The sequence below is a fragment of the Hippopotamus amphibius genome, chromosome 1 (genome assembly GCF_030028045.1).
Source record: "Hippopotamus amphibius kiboko isolate mHipAmp2 chromosome 1, mHipAmp2.hap2, whole genome shotgun sequence".
In the NCBI taxonomy this organism is placed as follows: Eukaryota; Metazoa; Chordata; class Mammalia; order Artiodactyla; family Hippopotamidae; genus Hippopotamus; species Hippopotamus amphibius.
The window spans coordinates 102,684,798-102,707,090 of NC_080186.1; the positions used below are offsets into that span (position 1 = coordinate 102,684,798).

General features: G+C 39.9%; 1 protein-coding gene across 1 annotated transcript in view; it reads right to left on the minus strand.

Moving 5' to 3' along the window:
• Nucleotides 1-20,029: 20,029 nt before the first annotated feature.
• VTCN1 (V-set domain containing T cell activation inhibitor 1) overlaps nt 20,030-22,293 on the minus strand; it is a 29,988-nt gene continuing 27,724 nt past the window's right edge. Inside the window, exon 7 of the mRNA XM_057702225.1 lies at nt 20,030-20,156. The gene's annotated coding sequence lies outside the window, so the exon portion shown is untranslated. The remainder of the gene's footprint in view (nt 20,157-22,293) is intronic.

The following is a 22,293-nucleotide window of genomic DNA, read 5'->3' on the forward strand; positions in this document are numbered from 1 at the left end:
ACTTAACTCTCTTCTTCTACCCTACAATCCCTCTTTAGCTCCTGATTTCACTCTACCTCTTAAAAAGAATAGTCTGCACTTGTTTCTCTACTTCTTCTCCTCACATTTTACCCCTAAACACAGTATAACCTGGCTTTTGCTCTCACAATTCCCTGAAATTGCTGTTGCCAAAGTCCCTAATAACTTCCCACCTGCTCTAACCAGTGGATACTTTTCAGTTATTATCTACAGAACTTGCTATAGCTTTTGACATTGACGATTTCTTCTTGAAAATCTCCTCTTTGGTTGCTATAACACTCTTCCTGATTTTCTGTCCTATTCCTGTCCCTCTAACCACTCCTTTTCTTTCTCCCTGCGGTGTATACTTCCTCTGCGTGGCTCTTAAACATTGTTATTTCCCAGGGCCCTTTAGTGCCCGCCCCCAACCCTTAAAAAAAAAAAAAAACTTTTCATCCTCTCTTGGTGGTTATGGGATTTGGAGGTGAACGCACCAGCCCACCTTTTATATGGGGCTCTGTTTACTGATATCATTATTCCCTGCATCATATCTCTGAACCTACTCTCTCCCTCCCTGCTCTTCCTGCTTTAGTTCAAATTCTTATCATACGTTGTTTGGATTACTAGTGTCCCTGTTTCCAGTTCATTTGCTATAATCGTGTTAGAGGTCTCTTTGAAACTACATTTTGACCATGATCTTCAGTGCCTATTCAGTACCTTCATTTATTCATCAAATATCATTTAAGCACCTGGAATATGTTTTCCCCAAATGTGTTCATGGCTTGCTCTCCACTAGAATAATAAATTCCTTGAAGGGAGGGACTTTTGACTATATGCCAGGATATATCATTGTGCAGAACAAGCAAAAATCCCTGCTGTCACACATATTCTCTTCTAGCAGGGGCTTTGACTCTCCCTCTGCCAGCCCATCCAAGTTCATTTCTTGTACCGCCCCACCCTGATCCCAGCATGCACCATGAGCTTCTGCCTCTTGTATGACTGCACAAGCTGCTTGCTCTGCTTAGGACACCCTGGCCATTCTCCTTGCCTAGTTAATTTCTACCCATTCTTCAAAGCTCAGTTTGCAGACTTCAGCTTCTCTAGGAATCCTTCATCGATCGAGTCTTTATTATGTGCCCCTCAGTGTGCTACGCGTGGTACTCTGTGATGACCTCTATTATGTCTTTTTTTTAAAAAATATTTATTTATTTATTGGCTGTGTCACATCTGTGTTGCTGCACACAGGGCTTTCTCTAGTCGCAGTGAGTGGGGGCTGCTCTTCGTTGCGCAGAGCATAGGCTCTAGGCACTCGGGTTTCAGTAGTTGCGGCACATGGGCTCAATAGTTGTCGCTCACGGGCTCTAGAGCACAGGCTCAGTAGTTGTGGCACACGGGCTTAGTTGCTCCGTGGCATGTGAGATCTTCCTGGACCAGGGATCAAACCTGTGTCCCTTGCATTGGCAGGCAGATTCTTAACCACTGCACCACCAGGGAAATCCTGACCTCTATTAAGTCTTTAACATTCTGCATTTCAATTTTATACTTGCTTGTCTGTTTCTGCCCTCTGCCCTCACTACACCCCACCCCTCCCACACTAAGAACAAGGAACAATGTTTTATCTCTGCATTCCCATCACTGGTCATGTCTCAAACATAGGATGGTTTAATAAATGTTCCTTGTGTGAATAAATGGCCTAGGTTCACGTTTAATTTCTAAGAAACTGATTATAATGATGGGATAGATGACTGGAGAAATTTATTATTTATTTCAGTAGGTCATTTTTGCTTTCTGATTTTTTTTCCCCCCGGGAGCCTGAGTCTTTAGTGCCATCTAGTGGAAGTAGCTGCAATAAAAAGCTGTGCTACTAGTAAAGCTTGGAGAATGCACACTGTTCTGTTTTGTTTATTTTGAACAGAGACATAGAAGGGAGAACTCGGTTGCATCGCATTACTGGTGCTTTTATTTCTATCTAGAAATTCACTGTACCCTGATATGATTCTAATTGTGAGATTAACAAGTATAAACACTCCCTTATAATGGATGTTTTGTGATAAACGGCAAACTCTTCAACTTTGAGGTGTACGGTACAATGGCTAGCATGATCCGAGCTTTGAGGCTCTCCTTGTGTGACTGCTTTTAGGTCAGACCGGAACTAAACAAGGCCTAAGTTCCATCAGTACTTAACTATCTACCTTTTGAGAAAAAAAATTTTTCGCTGTCTTATCCAAGATCTTCGACACCTTCTCACTTGACCCCTATGCGTCTGACCATATCGTCTGCCATGACCCAGAACATTCTATAGTTGTTGTAGTCAGGAAGCTGCACCCAGTCTTAATTGGTTTGGCATAAATATAAGCTATTCCTAGACTATTTATACATTGTTGCACACTCTATTCATCTCTTTGTGTAAATTCCTTTGCTATATATATCGTGTAATAAAGCTCATTGACCTTTTAAAAAGCATCTGATACATTATACTAACCAAGTTACTGTGGATAAATACTTTGTGAACATATCTTCATATAAATTTATCTTCTATATAAAATATACATGTTTAAATTAAATTAGTAATAATATAAAGAAAATGGCACATTGAGAGATTGGATGTTGTGCTGTATATGGTGATGATTCTTGTCATTGAAATTAGAGCAGCAGTTGTGGAGTGCTCACTCTGCTGTATTAGAGAATGGGTCATAAAAGTCATGCTTTGCGGTCTTTATAATGTTGCATTATAATTTAACATGTGCTATTCTTTTTCCTCTAAGGATTCTTTTGTGATTTATATTTAATGAACGTCAACTTCCAAGATTAATCATGAAAATTTTGATTTAGAAGAGACCTTTGTTTGGAATATGTTTGCCCTGGATATCTTCATGGCTTATTCCCTACCAAAATGGTACGTCTTTGAGGGCAAGGACTATTGTCTGTTAAATTCTGTGTATATCCACAGTATTTAGATGCATGCCTGGCCCGTAATTGGAGCCCAATAATTATTTATTGAATGGATGTATGGGAAAATTGAGGCATGGTCTCATGGTAAAGACAATGGTCTAAGGTCACATGAGAAGTTACTGGTAGAATTGGGCAAGAACCCATGTTTTCTGACTCTTATTCTGTTGAGTGCTTCAATACAACACCTCGTCTCTAATCAGTACTGCTTTTAGCCCAGGCCCCTGGGTCCCCTGCCCTGGGCCCTTTGCTTTGAAAGGACCGACTGTGATGGCCCTTCTCCAGTCATGTCCCTTCCCAAGGGCCAAGGAATTCTAAGAATACACCTCCCCACTGCTCTCCACCCCACTCCTTCCCCCCCCGCACCCCCCGCCATGACACACACACATTCCAGACAAGATGCTAGCTACCTGAGACCCTAGCAATTCCCTGACAAATAGCCGGAAGCCCGCTTTCAGGGCCTGTGCTGGCTCTTCTTCGATCATAAACAGGATACGTATGCCCACATCTAGGCCTCAAGAGTGGTCAAAGAGCAGCTGTTGTGAGTGGTGGAGCTTGATCAGGTTTGTTGGGATATCCACCCACATGTGTGTGAGGCCCCTCTGTTGGAAGGAAGGAGAAAAACAGATCATGGGCTGAATGCCTCTGTTTCTCCTCTTGCTCATGGCCCTTCAAATGTTAGGGCCAGGCCTACCTCCGTAGTAAATCTGGTTCTCCCATTCATTAAATGTCATTTAAACCAACGCTAAGTGAATACCCGTATTGTGCCAGAGACTGTGCTAGGCATTTTCAAATGTATTTTCTCATTTATGTGTTAACCTTAAGAAGACTCAGAAGTGACTTGCATAAGGACCCACAGCTGATAAGGTGTAGAGCTAAATGCATAACCAGTATCCTCAGGAAGTGTTAAGTGCTCTACACTTACCAAAACACACACACACACACACACAGAGGTATGTAGTGTAATTAAATATATAATTATATATATATATCTTTTATATATTATATATAAATTATATAAAATGTATAATTATATATCATATATGCATGTGTATGTATATATCTGTGGGGTATGTGTGTGTTACATATATACATATACACGTGTGTGTATATAGATCTTTCTTTATTGATAAAATAATGTTTGGTAAAAACACATGAACAATTTAAGAGTGTTAAGTAAATAGTAAATCTCCCACGCCAGGCCTTGAGTCAGAGACAACCAATTTAACATATTTTTTTGCTAAAGATACTCATATATTTTAAAACTTACCACCAACAATTTTCGAACTTTTTTATTTGGACAACTTTAGATATAAGTTGTATACAAGTGGAGAGAAAAGTGTAACACACCTGAAAGTGTAACCTGAAAGTGTACCCATCACTCAGCTTCACCAGATAACAGCATTCTGTCATTCTTTTTTTTTTTTCCAGTTTTATTCTTTTTATTTTTTTTTATTTTATTTATTTATTTATTATTTTTGGGGGGGTACACCAAGTTCAATCATCTGTTTTTATACACATATCCCCGTATTCCCTCCCTCCCTTGACTCCCCCCCCCACCCTCCCTCGAGTCCCCCCCCACCCTCCCCATCCCAGTCCTCTAAGGCTTCTTCCATCCTCGAGTTGAACTCCCTTTGTTATACAACAACTTCCCACTGGCTATCTATTTTATAGTTGGTAGTATATATATGTCTGTGCTGCTCTCTCGCTTCGTCTCATCTTCCCCTTCACCCCCCGCCCCCTCCTATACCTCGAGTTCTCCAGTCCATTCTCTGCATCTGCATCCTTGTTCTTGTCACTGAGTTCATCAGTACCATTTTTAGATTCCGTATATGTGAGTTAGCATACAATATTTGTCTTTCTCTTTCTGACTTACTTCACTCTGTATGACAGGCTCTAGGTCTATCCACCTCATGACATATAGCTCCATCTCATCCCTTTTTATAGCTGAGTAATATTCCATTGTATATATATGCCACATCTTCTGTATCCATTCATTTGTTGATGGGCATTTAGGTTGCTTCCATGTCCTGGCTATTGTGAATAGTGCTGCAATAAACATTATGGTACATGTTTCTTTTGCGATTATGGTTTTCTTTGGGTATATGCCCAGGAGTGGGATTACTGGATCAAATGGTAGTTCTATTTGTAGTTTTTTAAGGAACCTCCAAATTGTTTTCCATAGTGGCTGTACCAACTTACATTCCCACCAACAGTGCAGGAGAGTTCCCTTTTCTCCACACCCTCTCCAGCATTTATTGTTTCTAGATTTTTTGATGATGGCCATTCTGACAGGTGTGAGGTGATACCTCATTGTGGCTTTGACTTGCATTTCTCTGATGATTAGTGATGTTGAGCATCCTTTCATGGGTTTGTTGGCCATCTGTATGTCTTCTTTGGAGAAATGTCTATTTAGGTCTTCCGCCCATTTGTGGATTGGGTTATTTGCTTTTTTGGTATGAAGCTGCATGAGCTGCTTGTATATTTTGGAGGTTAATCCTTTGTCCGTTGTTTCATAGGCAATTATTTTTTCCCATTCTGAGGGTTGCCTTCTAGTCTTGTTTATGGTTTCTTTCACTGTGCAAAAGCTTTTAAGTTTCATGAGGTCCCATTTGTTTATTCTTGATTTTATTTCCATGATTCTAGGAGGTGGGTCAAAAAGGATCTTGCTTTGATGTATGTCATAGAGTGTTCTGCCCATTCTGTCATTCTTAAGTATTTCTCCAACTTTTATTATCATTTTTCTGTGTTGGAGTATTTTAAATCAAATCCCAGGTTATCATGTCATTTTTTAAAATTATATTCAGATTGTATTAAGATACTTATTTGAAAAGGTTTACATGTAAAGATGGGAAAATTTTGACTTTTCATGTAGAATTTTTACTTTAAAAAATGCCATATACAGTTAAATACCAATTTTATATATTTATTTTAATATTTCTTCCTTTATTTCACAGAGGACTCAGTTGGGAGTTAGACATTTAATAATGATTTTTGTAACTATATAAGTACAACTTAAAATGATGTGTATGTGTTCTACTTTATGTCATGGCTTTTCTTTGCAGGATTCTGTGAGACTGCAGTTTTACTTTGTTATAATTGGTTCGCTTTCTGTTTTTTTTTTTTTTTTTTTTCCTTTCCCTTCATTTGGAAGAGTTGCTGGAAATGGTAAGCAAATAAATGCCTTTTTTTTCCTCATTTCTGTGAGTGATAGAACCTGAAGGTGATGAATATGAAAAGGCAGACTATGATTTAACATAGTGCCTTTTCTAATTCAAATGACAGCTAACTTTTCTGAGTTAAAGTGCACCCACGTCTTGGTAATAGCATTTAGAGCATGATTAGATTATAATATTTCATGGCATACAGAGAAGTCTATACATTAGTTCAGGGAATGTTGCTAGGAAATATAAATAAATAATGTTTCTAGTTGCAAGGAAATATAAATAATTGCCACCAACTGAGGCAAAGCCTAGTTATTTATTTCTATGATGACAGCAACTGTTTTTTTCTTAAGTACCTATTTTCTAGGTAGCATTTAAATCTGCTCTGCATTTTAATAAATTCTTCATTTATTTTGCACAGTGTACAGGACCTGAAAGCTTTTCCTCCTGTTATGAATGAGGAGTACACCTAATATTAATGAGGTGTTTTCAGGAAACTCTGGTGTAATAAATACCTTCTGTCCTTCAGTGTTCCATGCCTCTCTTTTAGACAGAGTCCCATCAAAAAAAAAAAAAAATCTTTAGAGTGATACTATCTGGAGGGCTGGACTGGGGAGGGGACTTGCATTGAGGATGCTCCTGAATATCTATGTGAGAGGAGCTGAAAGCCAGCAATTTGGGTGGAAAGAAGATTGAAAGGTTTGTCTGGAAGCTGCATTTGCTGCGCAAAACAGTTGTTCTTCATTTATGTCTGCAGTGTGGCTTGGTCCTGCCACTGCTCTAGACTCAGACTGTCAATATGGGAGCCACTAGCTATAAGTGGATTTTGAGCACTTGAAATGTGGCTAATATAAATTAGAAATGGTGTAAATGTAAAATACATGCTGGTTTTCAAAGATTTATTATAAAAAATGTAAAACATCTCATTAGTAATATTTTATCTTGATTGCATGTTAAAAAGATATATAATATATATTTTAAATATGGACTATTTTTTAGAGTAGTTTCAGATGCACAGTAAAGTTGAACAAAAAATGCGGAGGATTCTATATGTTCCCCACCGCCCCCAGCCTCCCTCACCATCAACATCCTGCTCTAGGGAGTTACATTTGTTATAACTGATGAACCATCATTGGTACAAATTATCACCCAAAGTCCATAGTTTACATTAGGGTTTACTGCTGGTGTTGTACATTCTATAGGTTTTGACAAATGTGTAATGACACATATCCACCATTCTAGTATCATGCAGAATAGTTTCCCTGTGGTTCTCTTGCTTATCTCTTCTCCCCAAACCCCTAGCAACCCCTGATCTTTTTCCTGCCGTTTTTCTATAGTTTTGCCCTTTCCAGACTGTCATCCAGTAAGTAGCCTTTTCAGATTGGCTTCTTTCACTTAATAATATTCATTTAAGATTCATCCATGTCTTCATTGCTTGATAGCTCATTTCTTTTTAGCACTGAATAACATCCCAGTGTCCGAATGTACTACAGTTTATTTGTCTAAAAGTGATATTTTAATTAAAATCTATTAAGTGAAATCTGCTGTTAAATTTATTTTCACTTGTTTCCTTTTTACTTTATAAATGTGGCTTCTAAAATAAAATTGCATAGACTGCTTACATTAAATTTCTGCTGGACAGCACTGCTCTAGACCTTGGTAAAACAATGTTATTGCTAGAGTTTATCTTCCTACAGCCTTCTCATTCAAACACCTAAGTTTAGCTGCCTCCTACCACGAGCGTGCTCCTTCTCCAGCACTTGCCTTGGTTGCCCCCTGAGGTTGTCCCTCTGTTGCCCCCAAACTATTTGAGATTGTCATGCTCCTCCCCCAACCCCTCCCAACAGAGACTTGTGTTATTTAATTCGTTTTGTCAGGACCAGATGGTAACTGACTAACTAGGTCTTTTACCACCATACTAGGTTCTCTGGGGTGTAAAAATATGAGGTCTGTGGCTAACAATAAAAAAACATTTTCTTAGAAGAACTGAAATAAAACATTGAGTTAACCTTTTTGTTAGAAATCTTAGAGTTTATCTTACTTTATAGAAGTGATTCATATAATATTGTTTCTAAAAATAAAGTGAAGTAGAAATTCATAATCTGATTTATTCTTCTTTTGTGTTCTCAATGGTAGTGACATTGTCTGTAAGTGGACAATTTTTTCATTCTTGGGGTATTAAAAAATACCCCGAGAGAGGGAGAGAGACAGAGGCAGAGACAGAGAAAACCCAGATATACAGTATATTTGTATATTAAAGTTTCCTGAGGGAGGCAGTTAGAAAAAAAAAAGGTCTGCAAATATTCCTTAGGGGGTTGGTCATGAAAAACAGATTAAGAAACACTGGTTTATTGGGCTAGGTATTCCTAGAGTATGCACATAACAGAATATTTTTGTAACCAATTAATCTCCCAAGTTTCCCAAGAGGGGAGATGAAGAAAAAAATAGAGGGAAGATAATTGAAAGATTTACATTTATAGGTTGGGGGAAAAGGAACATCTCAAGAATGTTAGAATTCTCTGCCACCAATTGATTATTAACATTTTGCCAAATTCATTCATCGATTCTCTCTCCCCCCACCCCATATTATCTGGATGAAGAGAATATAGATACTCATTGCACTATTTTCTCAAGTGTTTTCTAGATGTGAACATTTTTAAAATGCCATTGTCTCCACACCCTGTCTCTATCACTCCTGTACCCTAATTCTACATTGGGGCTCTATTGAACCACAGTTTCTTGGTGATACGTTTTCTCTCACCTTTGGTCTTTTGCATATATTGCTCCCTCTGCCTGGATATATCATCTGGTCTCCCTCTCTTCCTTCATACACAGCCTTTGCCTGGATAACTCCCAGAAGTCTTTTAAAGTTTAACTTCCTCCAGGAAGCCCTCCCTGACCACCCAGCCCCACTCAAGCCTGGGTTAAGAGTCCTGCATTTATTCCCTTTATTGTGATTGTCCTTATTATTGCCCTTGCCATATATTATTATACCTGTGCATTAAACTTATCTGTCTTCATTGCACTGTGAGTTCCTTAAAGAAAGGATTATGACATTTTATGCATCTTTTTGTCCTCTGTGGTTATCATGGGGCCTCACAAAATATTTATTAAATAAAGCAACAATGAATTTTTCTATGAGTTGCATATTTGTTTTATATAATTCCATTTAAAAGAAAAAAAACAAGGAAAAATAAAGCCTTGATATTTTATTTAGCTTATAAAGCTTTATTGGTGATAACAGTATAATTTCAGGTTAGACTTTTATAAATATTAAATATAGCTCCCAGATCCCTATTATTATCCCTGTAAAACTCTTGGTGAAATGTTCCTGACAATCCCAGGAGAAACTGGTTGGTTGTTTCTCTCAGCTCCAACAGAACTCTGTTTCTGCCTCTGTCTTATAGCATTCTGGGGAAGAGGGGTGAGTTGGGGAGACACCAAGAAAGGAAACAAGGGTGTTGTGTCTCAGAAGTTTGGAAGTTGGTGAGAGATACAGACTCATGAGTGATACTAATTGTTTTTCCTTACATTTGTATGATTTTTTTTTATAGTTTACAGTGTACTTATTCCTCACAAAAGCCCTGTGAAGTGGACATTATTAACTCCTTTTTAAGGATGCTGCTAATAAAAGCCAGAATGTGTTATGAAGGTAAGAGAGTCGTTTTTATTTTCTAGACTTTAGGCATTTCCCCCAAATCTGGGGTCTACCAATTTTAAACCTACAGCCCCTTACCAAATTCTGTACTTTTCTTTAGTATAATATTGTGTAGGTACAACTCAGGCTGCAACTTCACTCTTCACCAGCAGGAACTCCTCTGTTACAAATGATGTACTCTAGATTGACAAATTTCTCAAGTGAAATGCATGAGATTAAGTAAGGTCAATTCTTTTTCTAACTTATAGAATCTTTCGATACATAATTCTATATATTTCCCCAAGACAAAGGCTCTGATTGCAGCTGTGTGTGCAGTGGACAAAGACTGGAAGGGCACGCACAGACATGGTAATCATTATTAGGATGGTGGATTTAGGAGTAATTTTTTCTCTGTAAGTTAAAAATTGCATATAATTTTTAAAGTAGTACATACCCAAGTTCTTTTGCACATTAATTCAGGAAAGCTAATAGTCACCCATTTTGAACCTTATTAGATTCTTAGCTAATTTAACTCACTCATTGAGTAGCCATTTTCCCTCTGTCTTTCTATCTCCCAACAAGAAACCTCCCTCCTTCTTCTCTCAATAACATGCGTAGTACTCTGCCAGAATCTTTGGATCAAACCCAGCATCATGGTACATTGACCTGGAAAGACACGTTCCTCTATTTCTTAACTGTGTCATTCCTCTGTAGTGAATCAGGCCCCATGAATTCCTGCTTTTCCTCTCCTGAAGCAAATTACTTTGTTCAGAAGAGATCGATCTTGAATTTCTACTATGCCTCAAAGGGGTGGTTCTTGGATCAAAAATTAAAATGAAACTGGAAGCAGGAAAATCAGTTTAGAGGCTGGGCAATTGTTTACTTGAGAGAAGATGCTGAATTAGGCAGAAACAATAAGGATGAAGAGGAGTAGATGGATTATAGAGGCATTTTGGCAGTATAATTGATAAGAATTGATGACCAATTAGTTAGGATGTGTTAGGGATCAAAGATGACTCTGAGACCTCTAGCTTGGATGACTTAAGAAGATACTATAACTCACAAAGATGAGTTTGTTTTGGATATGTTTAGAAAGAGAGAATTTCAGATGGAAGTGCTCAGTCAGTAGTTGGGAACACGTCTGTATCAGGGGAAAGTGATGAAAACTGGAGATAAAAATTTGAGAATTATCAGATTTTTTTTTTGTAACTACCAAAAATGTATGTGATCTTTCAGTAACAGTGACTCTCTTCCTTTGGTGTAAATTACATCTGCTCTATAATATATGTTTGAGACATTTTTACTATTTTCATACTGTTAACGATAAGATTCTGGACCATCATTTGCCCAGGGAGTAACTGAGTACCTGAAGCAGAGAGGAAGGTCAGAAGGAAATAATTGATCACTTAGTGAACTCAGAAGCTATCTGTGCTCTGGGAATGAGAGACTGTGGGTGGTCTTCAAATGGCAAAGGGAATTTAGAGATCCACTTTCATGGCCCTTTCTGGCCGTGTAACTCCAGAGGGGTTTTGTTTTTCGTTTTTGTTTTTAAATCACAACTTGGGTCCTAATACAAATCTGAATGGAATCCTGCAGGCCTCTACTTTCCTACCTGGCAGGGAGCTGTCTCAGAGTGGCACAGCCATGTGAAAGCTCAAACATTATTGTCACCCTTTCTGCTGGCATTTCAACTGACCAATAGTGACGTTTATATGTACTGAGGCTTGCCTGACCCTCCCTACAATGGCCGGTAGATAGGTAGTGTGATTATTCCTTTTCCTTGACTGAGCAGGTGCACCTCTGGAGGGTCCTAGAAGCTCTTGACAGGAGAATGACCTAGTACAAGCTCCTGAGCTCTGGGGGATCCCCTTCCTAACAAGGCCATTTCCTCGGTTGGGGTCTTCCATAGGGTCATATTTGCCTGCTCTTTCATTTCCTGCAAATATGTAGAGCATTAGTGTGCAAAAGGGTCACTCTACTGCAGTGGGAGTGGGTGACTCTGCTCTCTGCTTGAACGCTTGCCCCTAATGAGTCCAATGCAGCTCTGCCCAGCCTAAGCATTCCACGCTAACAAGAGCTCAGAGCATTGCTCTGCTCTTTCGAATCTGCTTGGAATTTTTTTTTTTCCCAAATAAGCCCTCTTTTTTTGTTTTAATTCAAAAAAATTTTAATACAATTCTTAAACTTTCCATTTACAGTTATTACAGAATATTGGCGGTATGGCGGTATTCCTCACGTTGCACCATATGTCCTTGAGCCTATCTTACACCCAGTTGTTCGTACCTCCCACGTCCCCATACCTATGTTGCCCCTCCCCACTCCCCACTGGTCCCCACTAGTTTGTTCTCTGTATCTGCAAGTCTGCTTCTTTTTTGTTATGTTCACTTGTTTGTTGTATTTTTTATATTCCACATATAAGTGATATAGTATTGATATTTGTCTTTCTCCAACGTATTTCACTTAGCGTAATGTCCTCCAAGTCCACCCACATGGCTGCAAATGGCAAAATTTCATTCTTTTTTATGGCTGAGTAGCATTCTAGTGTGTGTGTGTATATATATGTATACGTATATGTGTATGTATATATACACACATATATGTTTATGTGTGTGTGTGTGTATATATATATAAAATATACACATCACATCTTTATCCATTCATTCGTTGGTGGGCACTTAAGTTGCTTCCGTATCTTGGCAATTATAATAATGCTGCTATGAACACTGGGATGCATGTATGTTTTTGAATTAGTGTTTTAGGGTTTTTTTTTCAGATGCCTCCTCAGGAGTGGAATTACTGGATCATATGGTAGTTCTAGTTTCAATTTTCTGAGAAACCTCCATACTGTTTTCTACAGTGGCTGCACCAATTTACATTCCCACCAACGGTGTGCAAGGGTTTCCTTTTCTCCACTTCCTCCCCAACATTTGCTGTTTGTGTTCATTTTGATGGTAGCCATTCTGACAGGTGTGAGGTGATACCTCATTGTGGTTTTGACTTGCATCTCCCTGGTGATTAGTGATGCTGAGCATCTTTTCACGTGCTTGTTAGTTATCTGCACTTCCTCTTTGGAAAAATGTCTATTTAGTTCTTCTGACCATCTTTTTAAATTGAAATATAGTTGATTTACAATGTTGTGTTAGTTTCTGCTGTACAGCAAAGTGATTCAGTTATAGATATGTATACATATATATACATATACATATTCTCTTTCATATTCTTTTCCATTATGGTTTATTACAGGATATTGAATATAGTACCTTGTGCTATACAGTAGGACCTTGTTGTTTATTTTATATGTAGTAGTTTATATCTGCTAATCCCAAACTCCTAATTTATCCCCCTCCCCTCCTTCCTCTTTGGTGACCGTAAGTTTTTCTATGTCTGTGAGTCTGTTTTGTAAAGAAGTTCATTTGTGTCGTATTTTAGATTCCACGTATAGGTGATATCATGTGGTATTTGTCTTTCTCCTTCTGATTTTTTTCACTTAGTATGATAATCTCTAGGTCCATCCATGTTGCTGCAGATTCTTGTGCCCATTTTTTAATTGGGTTGTTTGTTTTTTTGATGTTGAATTGTATGAGCTGTTTATATGTGTTGGATATTAATCCCTTATTGGTCGTGTCATTTGCAAATATCAGTATTTTCTCCCATTCAGTAGGTTGTCTTCATTTTGTCAATGGTTTCCTTTAATGTGCAAAAGCTTTTAAGTTTAATTAGGTGCCATTTGTTTATTTTTGCTTTTGTTTCCTTTACATTAGGGGATGGAACCAAAAAGATATTGCTGTGCTTTATGTCAAAGAGTATTCTGCCCTTGGTTTCCTCTAGTAGTTTTATAATATCCAGTCTTACACTTAGGTCTTTAATCCATTTTGAGTTTATTTTTGTATATGGCATCAAATAAACCCTCTTTTATATTTACATTATGTAGCACTAGGGTTAGTGTCCCTTTTGCATGACTTAGTTTTGTTTGTGTCCCTTTTGCATGACTTTGACCAACACACAGATGTTTCACTCTACAAGGACTGCAAAAATGATTTTAGTAAGAAGGACAGAAAAAAGAAAAAAGGTGTTTTCTATTCTGAGAGCCCCAGGACAGAAAAGATTGTAATCTACCTCTAGCCCAAAGACAGCCTTAGTACTCGGCAATTTAGTCTAGTCATATGGAGCCAAACTGCCTGTATCACTCAATTCTACTTGTTTGAAGATTGGACCCACACTGGTTTTATTTTTCATCTTTTCATGCTCTGTGGTCTTTTGTGACATTTAAAATAGTAACCTGTGGTTTGGGGAGGCCATTAGCCAATTCAGTCCCCTTAACAGCATTCACCTGCTGAGCCATTGTGCTCTAGTCTTCAAGTGTCCTCTGACCTGGTTTGAAGCAGTCGCTATTTGGACAAGGCTTTCTCTTGCGTCCCAGCTGTTCAAATATTAAACATCTATTCTTGGTGAAATAGAGGGAAAAAAAGCTAAGTTGGTCATATCTTTTCCGTTATGGTTGCTTTGATATTCATTTGCCCTGCCCAATACATCTTTAATACTTAATAATAGCTAATTAGTTCCTTCTTATATGCCAGTGTTATGGACTGAATTGTGTTTCCCTAAATTCATATGTTGAAGTCCTACCTCTGCCCCCACCCCCGCCGGAACCTCAGAATGTAACTGTATTTGGAGATAGGGCCTTTAAAGAGGTGACTAAGGTTAAATGGAGTAATATGGGTGGACCTTAATCCTATGTTACAGGCGTCCTTATAAGAAGAGGAACAGAGACCAGGGATGCATGTACACAGAGAAGAGGCCATGTAAGGACACACTGAAAAGGTGGCCATCTGTGAGCCAAGGAGAGAGGCCTTAGGAGGAACCAAACCTGCTGACACTTTGATCTTGGATTTCTGGCACTAGAACTATGAGAAAATAGATTTCTGTTGTCTGAGACATCCACCACCATCTCCAGGGAATAGCTGGGTAACTATATTTGCAAATAACTATTCTTTTTCCTTTCCTATATATACTGGAATTGTAAAAAAAATTAAAATTATAGGTCTCAAAGATTATCAGAAGTTCAGAAGCAGATATAAGTATACATGTAAGAAGATGCAATATAGTAAAATATTTAAAAAGTCAGTAGGGGTGAGGCTGAGTTAATTAAGAAATAGTATCGGAGAATCACTTGAAAAGACAACGGTTAACTCCCTTTCCTCAGAGATTGTACCCAAAATTAACTTCAGATGGAATAAAGATTTAAATGTTGAAAAAGAAACATGCAAGTATTAAAATATAAAGGTTAACATTTTTATCTAATCCAGGGTACAGAAGGCATGTTTAAACATATATAAACATAAGTACTAAAAGAAAAAACAAAAATGGAAAAAATTGGTAGATTTGATTACATGAAAGCAGTGTGGTTGGTCCTGGCAGAGTGGACAGGACCATCTGTGGTCCAGTGGAAGAACTTATAATAATTAAACCTGTTCTTTCCAGGTATATTTGAGGCCAAACAACACTGAACATATAAATTGGTCTTAAGAGACATTTTGGATCATCTGGTAAAAACAATTACAACAGATAACCATCTTCTAAAGTCTTGGAGATAGTCCCCAAGGACCTTTTGGGACCACATCAAGGTGATGTTAGAGTGAGTTAGAGGAGGCTTGCAGTTTCATTGCCAGCCACTTTGTGAGTGGGGGAAGGGCTGTGGTGAAAATGCCGAAGTGTAACTGAGGAAGCATTGCAGTCTTCTCCAGGGAGAGGGGCCACCTTCCTTACTGATGGCTGCAGATCTTCATGAGCACTGAAGCTGAAAGCTCCCAATGAGTCCTCATGGTTTAATGCATATAATAACATGATAGCCAATATTTATATCATGTTTTCAACTTTTTATAGCACCTTTACGCATGACCATACTTTTTCAGAAATAGTATGGGTTGCAGTGAGAGAGTTGAGTTTGAATGCTTTTTCAACCTGTTGGCTTACATGATCTTTGGTAAGTTACTTAACCTCTCAGGACCTGTTTTCTCTTCTGTAAAATGGTGATGGTGATGGTGCTAGGGTCAAGATGATACCCACCTTATAAGATAAGGACTGAATGAGACAAATACCTAGTATGATGTTTGAGACATAGGAAGCATTCAACTTCCTTTCCTTCTCTAAAGATGGTTATTTGCGTCAGTAGACCTCAAATGTCCACAGTGGTTACATGTTTTTAAAGGTAACATATTCAAATAATGCCTCATGTTACACGGTGATTCTTAACTCCAGCAATGGGAGTGGAAGTGGTGATGCCTGTATTGTTAAAAAGCAGCCCAACACCCTCAGTGAGAATCCTTGGTCTACACTTTGATACCCCCAGGATCTTTCACTAGTTTGATATTTCTGTTTGATATTTTTACTCATAGCTTTATTTCAATGAAGTGAGGATTTGTCTCCATAGGAAAACAGTGCATTAAGCTAATAAGAAAGGTAGTCAAGAAATTACCTTCTCCTGTGTAGCTAGATGCCAGGGAGCATTTTTTTCTTGGGGGCAGGGGGAGCCCGTGGGGAGGTTTTGATGGAAAGACTGAGAATATTTAGGGCCCAGAGGAGAGTTGTTTGGGCTGTATGGGAGAAAAATGGATAAAAGGGAAGGTGAGAGGAACTAAAGACAATTGCCATTTTTCTCATAGATGCTCATTTAGCAGCAGTGACTTGGCTTCTTCTGGGGTACCTACTGCCTCTCAATAGAAACTGCTATCTTTATGCTGTAAACTTGTCACATTTCCAGTCTCATCTACCCTAGGTGTGAGACCTGGACCCACCGCTTGTGTCATATATGGCTATCTGAGCCAACTCATCAAAGTCACATTAGGTACCATAAGGTCCTGGAATTTTATCTGTCAAAACCTAGTAGTTCTCCTTATAATGATACATAATGGTTACAAAAAAATTTTGGTAACTGCAAATATGGAAGGCAAAGAGAAAGGAACTGGTTTCAGCTTGCTATGAACTGCTCACAGGCTAGCTTAACTGAGTATCACTTTTGGCTTATTCTAAAGAAGGGATATAGGACCAAGGTATCCACAAAGTTCTTATCTGAAGTATTGTTTAGAGTTTTGGGTAAGAAACCTTATAATTGAAAATGCTAAGGATACTTCTTAGGCCAGGCAATTAGATTGGAACTGAAGAGATAAGATAATGCTGCAGGTCAAATTATGACTTTGAGAAGAGACAGGCCTATCATTATGTGGGGGATGCATGCCGTTCAGTAGACACAGAGGCACCTGTAGTGATAACTACAGACCCCAGCTTCTAAGTTGTGACTTAACTGCTTTGGCCCAGCAGATGCTATCAGCAAACAAGGCTTCCTGGGAGTGTCTGCTTGATCCTCTCTTAGGAGCAAACTTCCAAGGACTGCCTAGGCCCCCATCCTTATTTTGTCATTGTCTTCAAAGTGTCCAGGTACTCAGCAACGAAGAACAATAGACAAAACAATGTGCGATTTTGTGTTAAATTGCACGTATAAACTAAAGAGAAGAGTAAAACCAGAGTGCACAGGACCACTCAGAGACAGCTTCATGGAAAAGGAGAATTTTTGCTTGAGAGAGATAAAAATTAAAGAAAGATAAGGGAGAGCATATCTAAGGTTCTGTTTTTGTGACTGTTAGTTTTTACTCATGGCTCCCACACTGAAACTCCTGGAGGTGATTGATGTGAAAGAGGAAATAAGACAAGGTTAGGAGGAACAAGGTGCTCAGGCATATGTTAAGACAGTCTGAAACAAAGCAGCCAGTTGGATGTATGGAGACTTTACCAGCTGGAAGGAGATAAGGAATTACAAATTTCATTAATAGAACCAAAGCACACCACAGTGCCATCAGACAGAAACCTTATTATGCAGTAATGACCCCCTGCACACCCCATCCCCCAGTTAACAGTGCACAGATTGAGGTCACTGTGTACTTACAACAAATCTGGGTATAGCTGGTAGCCAGTACTTCTCCTTGAAGTTTGACTTGTTCCCTCAAATTGTGAATACCTCTGAAATGTTGTAGCTTTTTGGCATCCAGATTTGAGCTTCCCTTGATGTTCGTGGTGTACATCATATTCCGGTCTTTGTTCTTCAGCTGATATGATGCATCTCTTGTCTAATGCATCTGCACACATCACTGTGTGCTCACGGACAAGGCCAAAGAATTAACCTGGGTTGGGAGTCGTTATGCTTTCACAGTTTACTTTCTCAGTTTGGTTCAGCGTTATTCTCTTCTTGCAAGATGCCTATTGGGAACAAGCTGGGAATGCAGCAGAGGTATTTCAAACGTCCCCTGGGAATTTGCCCTTTGGCAATTAAGTTTTCTTTAGCCTTTATTCCTCCACCAACTACCAGTGTGATTTGGGGCAAGTTATATGGCCCGAGGATAGCCAGTTACCCACACTTCACCCTGGGCCTCTGGGTCTTCATCTGAAAAGTGAAAGGATTAGGAAAGAGGATTTTGAGGCCCTTCCACCTCTAAGACTTGAGAATTTGATAATCCCTGAGTAGTGAAAATCAGATTTTTTTTGATACTAGAGCAATGGGTTTGTCCCAGCCATATGTATTTTCCCACATTCAGCTGCCTCAAGCCTACTGTCACCACTTATTTTCCCAGATGGAGACTTGTCAGGCTGGTAGTTTCCTTAAGAAACTAGACCCAGCCACCTTGCCCATGCTCACAGGCTCTTATCATTCCCTCCCATTCATTTATCTATTCTTTCAACCAACATTTATTGAATGCCTGTTATGTGCTAGGTACTAATCTTTAGAACCTTATCTATGGCTTTGTATCCATTTTCTCTCATACTCACGTTCTTTGACAAACTAGGCAGACAACAGCATAGGAAATGTATATTTAATCATTCTCGTGAATGGTCAGAACTCTAAAATCAAGTTTCCTATAAGAAAATGTAATACAGGCATGGTACGTCCAAAGTGCCAGGGAGGCGGTGGTTGACATGCGAAAAGTGTGTGAAGGGGGCTGGAAACAAAATATTCTTTTCTCTCAGAGCGTCATTCCTCAGGGCCTTATTTCAAAGGTTCATTGCCCCTGCTTTCAGAAGTCTCTGTTCCAAGGAAGTTACATGTTTTTCTGCCTTAATTTGAATTTTGACTAGGCAGAGTCCTGAGATCTAAATTCAGAGTGAGAGAACCTGAGATGGAACTCAGGCAGCTCTCTCACAGGACTTGATTTGTAGAGTAAAGGAACGTAGACGCTCAGCCAGCTGAAGATAATCCCATCAGAAATTCCTGGTTGCCCAAAACTGAGTTCTGGCTCTCTGTGCTAAGGCAGCAGCCAGAGAGAAGCTTATGGCTAATTTTAGGAAACAAACAGGTTTGTTTGCTCCCCTCTTTTCTAGATCCTTTTCTACTCTACATCAGGGTTTTTTAATCCCAGCACAACGGACAGTTTGGGGTGAATAGTTAGTTCTTTGTTGTGGGTGGATGACCTGAATGTTGTAGGATGTTGAGCAGCAGCCCTGGGTTCTATCTACTAGATGCCAGTAGCCTCCCCACATTGTGAAAACAAAGTTGTCTCCAAAATTTCCAGATGTCCCCCGGGGTGGCACAAAATCACCTGGTGGAGTCCCACTGCTGTAGATGCTGGTGAAAGCTGAGGTAACCACTGTCCATGCAGGATATAAAGTAGAAGCCTCAAACCTTGTGATGGCATAATATCACATATAGTCAAGATGAAGAGGTCCCTTCCTGGACCACTCAAGGATGAACATCATCTGAAAATAAGGTGCTCACATACTTTAGAAAGTCAGTGTCTCCCAACTACAACTTTTATGTTAAAATTATGATGATTTCCTACGTTTCTTAAGCATGTGTCAGGTAGGAGGAGATGCCAGGACACTTCTGCTTTGTAATGAAAAGTGTATCATTTGATCCATCACTAAAATTCAGCCACCACTGAATTCTGAAATGGCAGCTGATTAGCAGCTTCGTACTGAATCTACCAGTTTAATTCATGGATTATAAAACGTGGCTATATTGCAATCCGAACTTTCTAGAAACTTCCTCGGGGCAACATTACAGCAATATACCTAAAGATTGAGAGACAAAAGAAACGCAGTATCCCATTCTCTCACTCCCTGGATGGAAATGGGGAGGTCCCTGAGCTATGGGGATACACTTGTCTCCACATGCATTTTACTTAGTAGTCGTAATACAATTCTCTAGTTCAGATGAATTATTTCCCAACTTTTAATTTTTATATGTCTTTGAAGATAAATTTATCTTGTTCATATTGAAGTCTTCTGTGGGTTGCTTTTGGCTTCTTCTTGCATCTTGATCTTGTTTGTTCCCTCCCGAGTTCTAGACGTGAATTCATTTCCCCCCAGAACTGTAAAACTAGGTCATATCTTGTGGTGAAATAGTTCTGCAGATTCCTGGAATCCTGAAAATAACAGCAATAAGATACCATTACAACAATCCAGCAAACATTTATCAAGAACTGAAAGTCTCCCTTCCACTGTATGAGTGTATTTCTTGTTCAGAAATGGGCTTGTTTTTCTGTACTTTGATGATATTCTATTGAGGCCACATGGTATCATGGGTTACTAGGGGAAAGGGGATGGCTTGAGTCTCCCCTTAAGGAAGGGGATCATCCTCAGAGCAAACAGGAACTGAGAGAGGGACTGTGGGCCGGCTCCTGGACAGAAGCAGAAAGATGGCTTCTATGTGAGTTCTCCACCAAGGGATGAGTGTAAAGTGTCATGGTCAGTTATGATGTTTATCTCAAGTAATGAGCTCTTCATTTATTTAAAAAAATTGATTTAAGGTTATAATTCTAGAGAGAAAGAGATGGAGCTTCAGCTAACGAGATAACAGTATATTAACAACTGCATACTGTATGTGAACATCATCTGTTACATGTATGTCATGGTTTATAAAAAAAAGATTGCAAATTACTGCTCTCAGGGAATGCAAGATAAAGATGAATAAGCTATACTTTACACGTCAGATTATCTAGTTGCAGTACATTAAAAGCTTATTTATAGTGTTGTGGGAATCAAGGAAAGAAGAAAGGGCTCCTTCTACTAATGAGATCCTCAAAGGATAGTTTCCTCAGGGAAATCTCCCTCCAGTGACATCCATGGAGGTTGGAAATGATGGAAACTGGCAGATTTCCTTACAAAGAAGTTGTTTTGTGCACTGCACCATAGTGTTTGGAGAACAGGAGAAAGAATGAAAAGCAGATCAAGAGATTCCCAGGCAAGATGGTGGAGTAGGAAGACCCTGAGCTTACCTCCTCTCACAGGCATGCCAAAATCACAACCATTTGCACAACAGCCATTGGTGAAAAAGAGCAGAACCTACCAGAAAAGATCTTGTACAACTAAAGACATAAAGAAGGAACTACAGTGAGACAGGTAGGAGAGGCAGACTCACGATATAGTCAAGTCCCATACTCCCAGGTGCGTGACCCCAAAACTGGAGGAGAATTACATGGCAGCGGTTCTCCCAAAGGAGTGAGAGGTCTGAGCCCCACATTAGGCTCCCCATCCCAGGGGCCCTGCACCGGGAAGACAAGCCCCCAGAACATTTGGCTTTGAAGGCCAGCAGGGCTTACTTTTAGGAGAGCCAGAGGGCTGGGGGAAGAGAGACTTCACTCTTAAAGGGTGCACACAAAATCTCACATGCTCTGGAACCCAGGGCAGAAGCAGTAATCTGATAGGAGCCTGGGTCAGACCTATCTACTGATCCTGGAGAGTTTCCCAGAGAGGCAGGAAGCAACTGACATTACCCTGGGGACACTAGCCATTTTGGGGAGCTCCTACCATTTGGACTACTGGGACTGGGAAACACCATTGTGAACTCTCTCTCTAGCTCATTAGTCCCAAGACCTGGCCCCACCCAATAGCCTGTAGTCACCAGTGCTGGGATGCCTCAGGCCAAGCAACTAACTGGACGGGGACACAGCCCTGCCCATCAGCGGACTGTCTGCCTTAAGACCACCTGAGCCCATAGCTACCTCTAGACATGGCTTTACCCACCAGAGGGCCCAGGACCCGGCTCCACCCACCAGTGGGAAGGTATAAGCCCCAGAATCCCCTGGGCCCTGATGCTGCCCTCCAGGAAGCCTGTTCTAGCCTCTGGGCCAGCTTCAACCACAAGGGGGCAGACACTAGATGCAAGAAAACCACTATCTGAGAGCATGCAGACCTAGCCTGTCCACCAGCAGGCCAGACCCTGCCCTGGGAACCATCTGGGCCCCAGTCCTGCCCACTAGCAGGCCAACACAAACTTCGAGACACCCCAGACCCAGCTGTGTCAGGAACCGGCCCTCCCACCAGCAAGCCAAGATCAACTCATCTCTGGGACCTCTGGGCCCTGCAACCAGACTCCAGGACATGGCTTTGCCCATCAGTAGACCAGCACTAAACACCGTGCTTCACCCACGAGGCAGTGGACAACATTACCAGAATTTTCTGGACCCTGACTCCACCCACATGTGACCCAGTACTAGCCCTGGGTCCCCCTGGGGTTCCAATAGTCAGCTGCCTCTGCAGCCAGCAGCCTCCACATGAGAC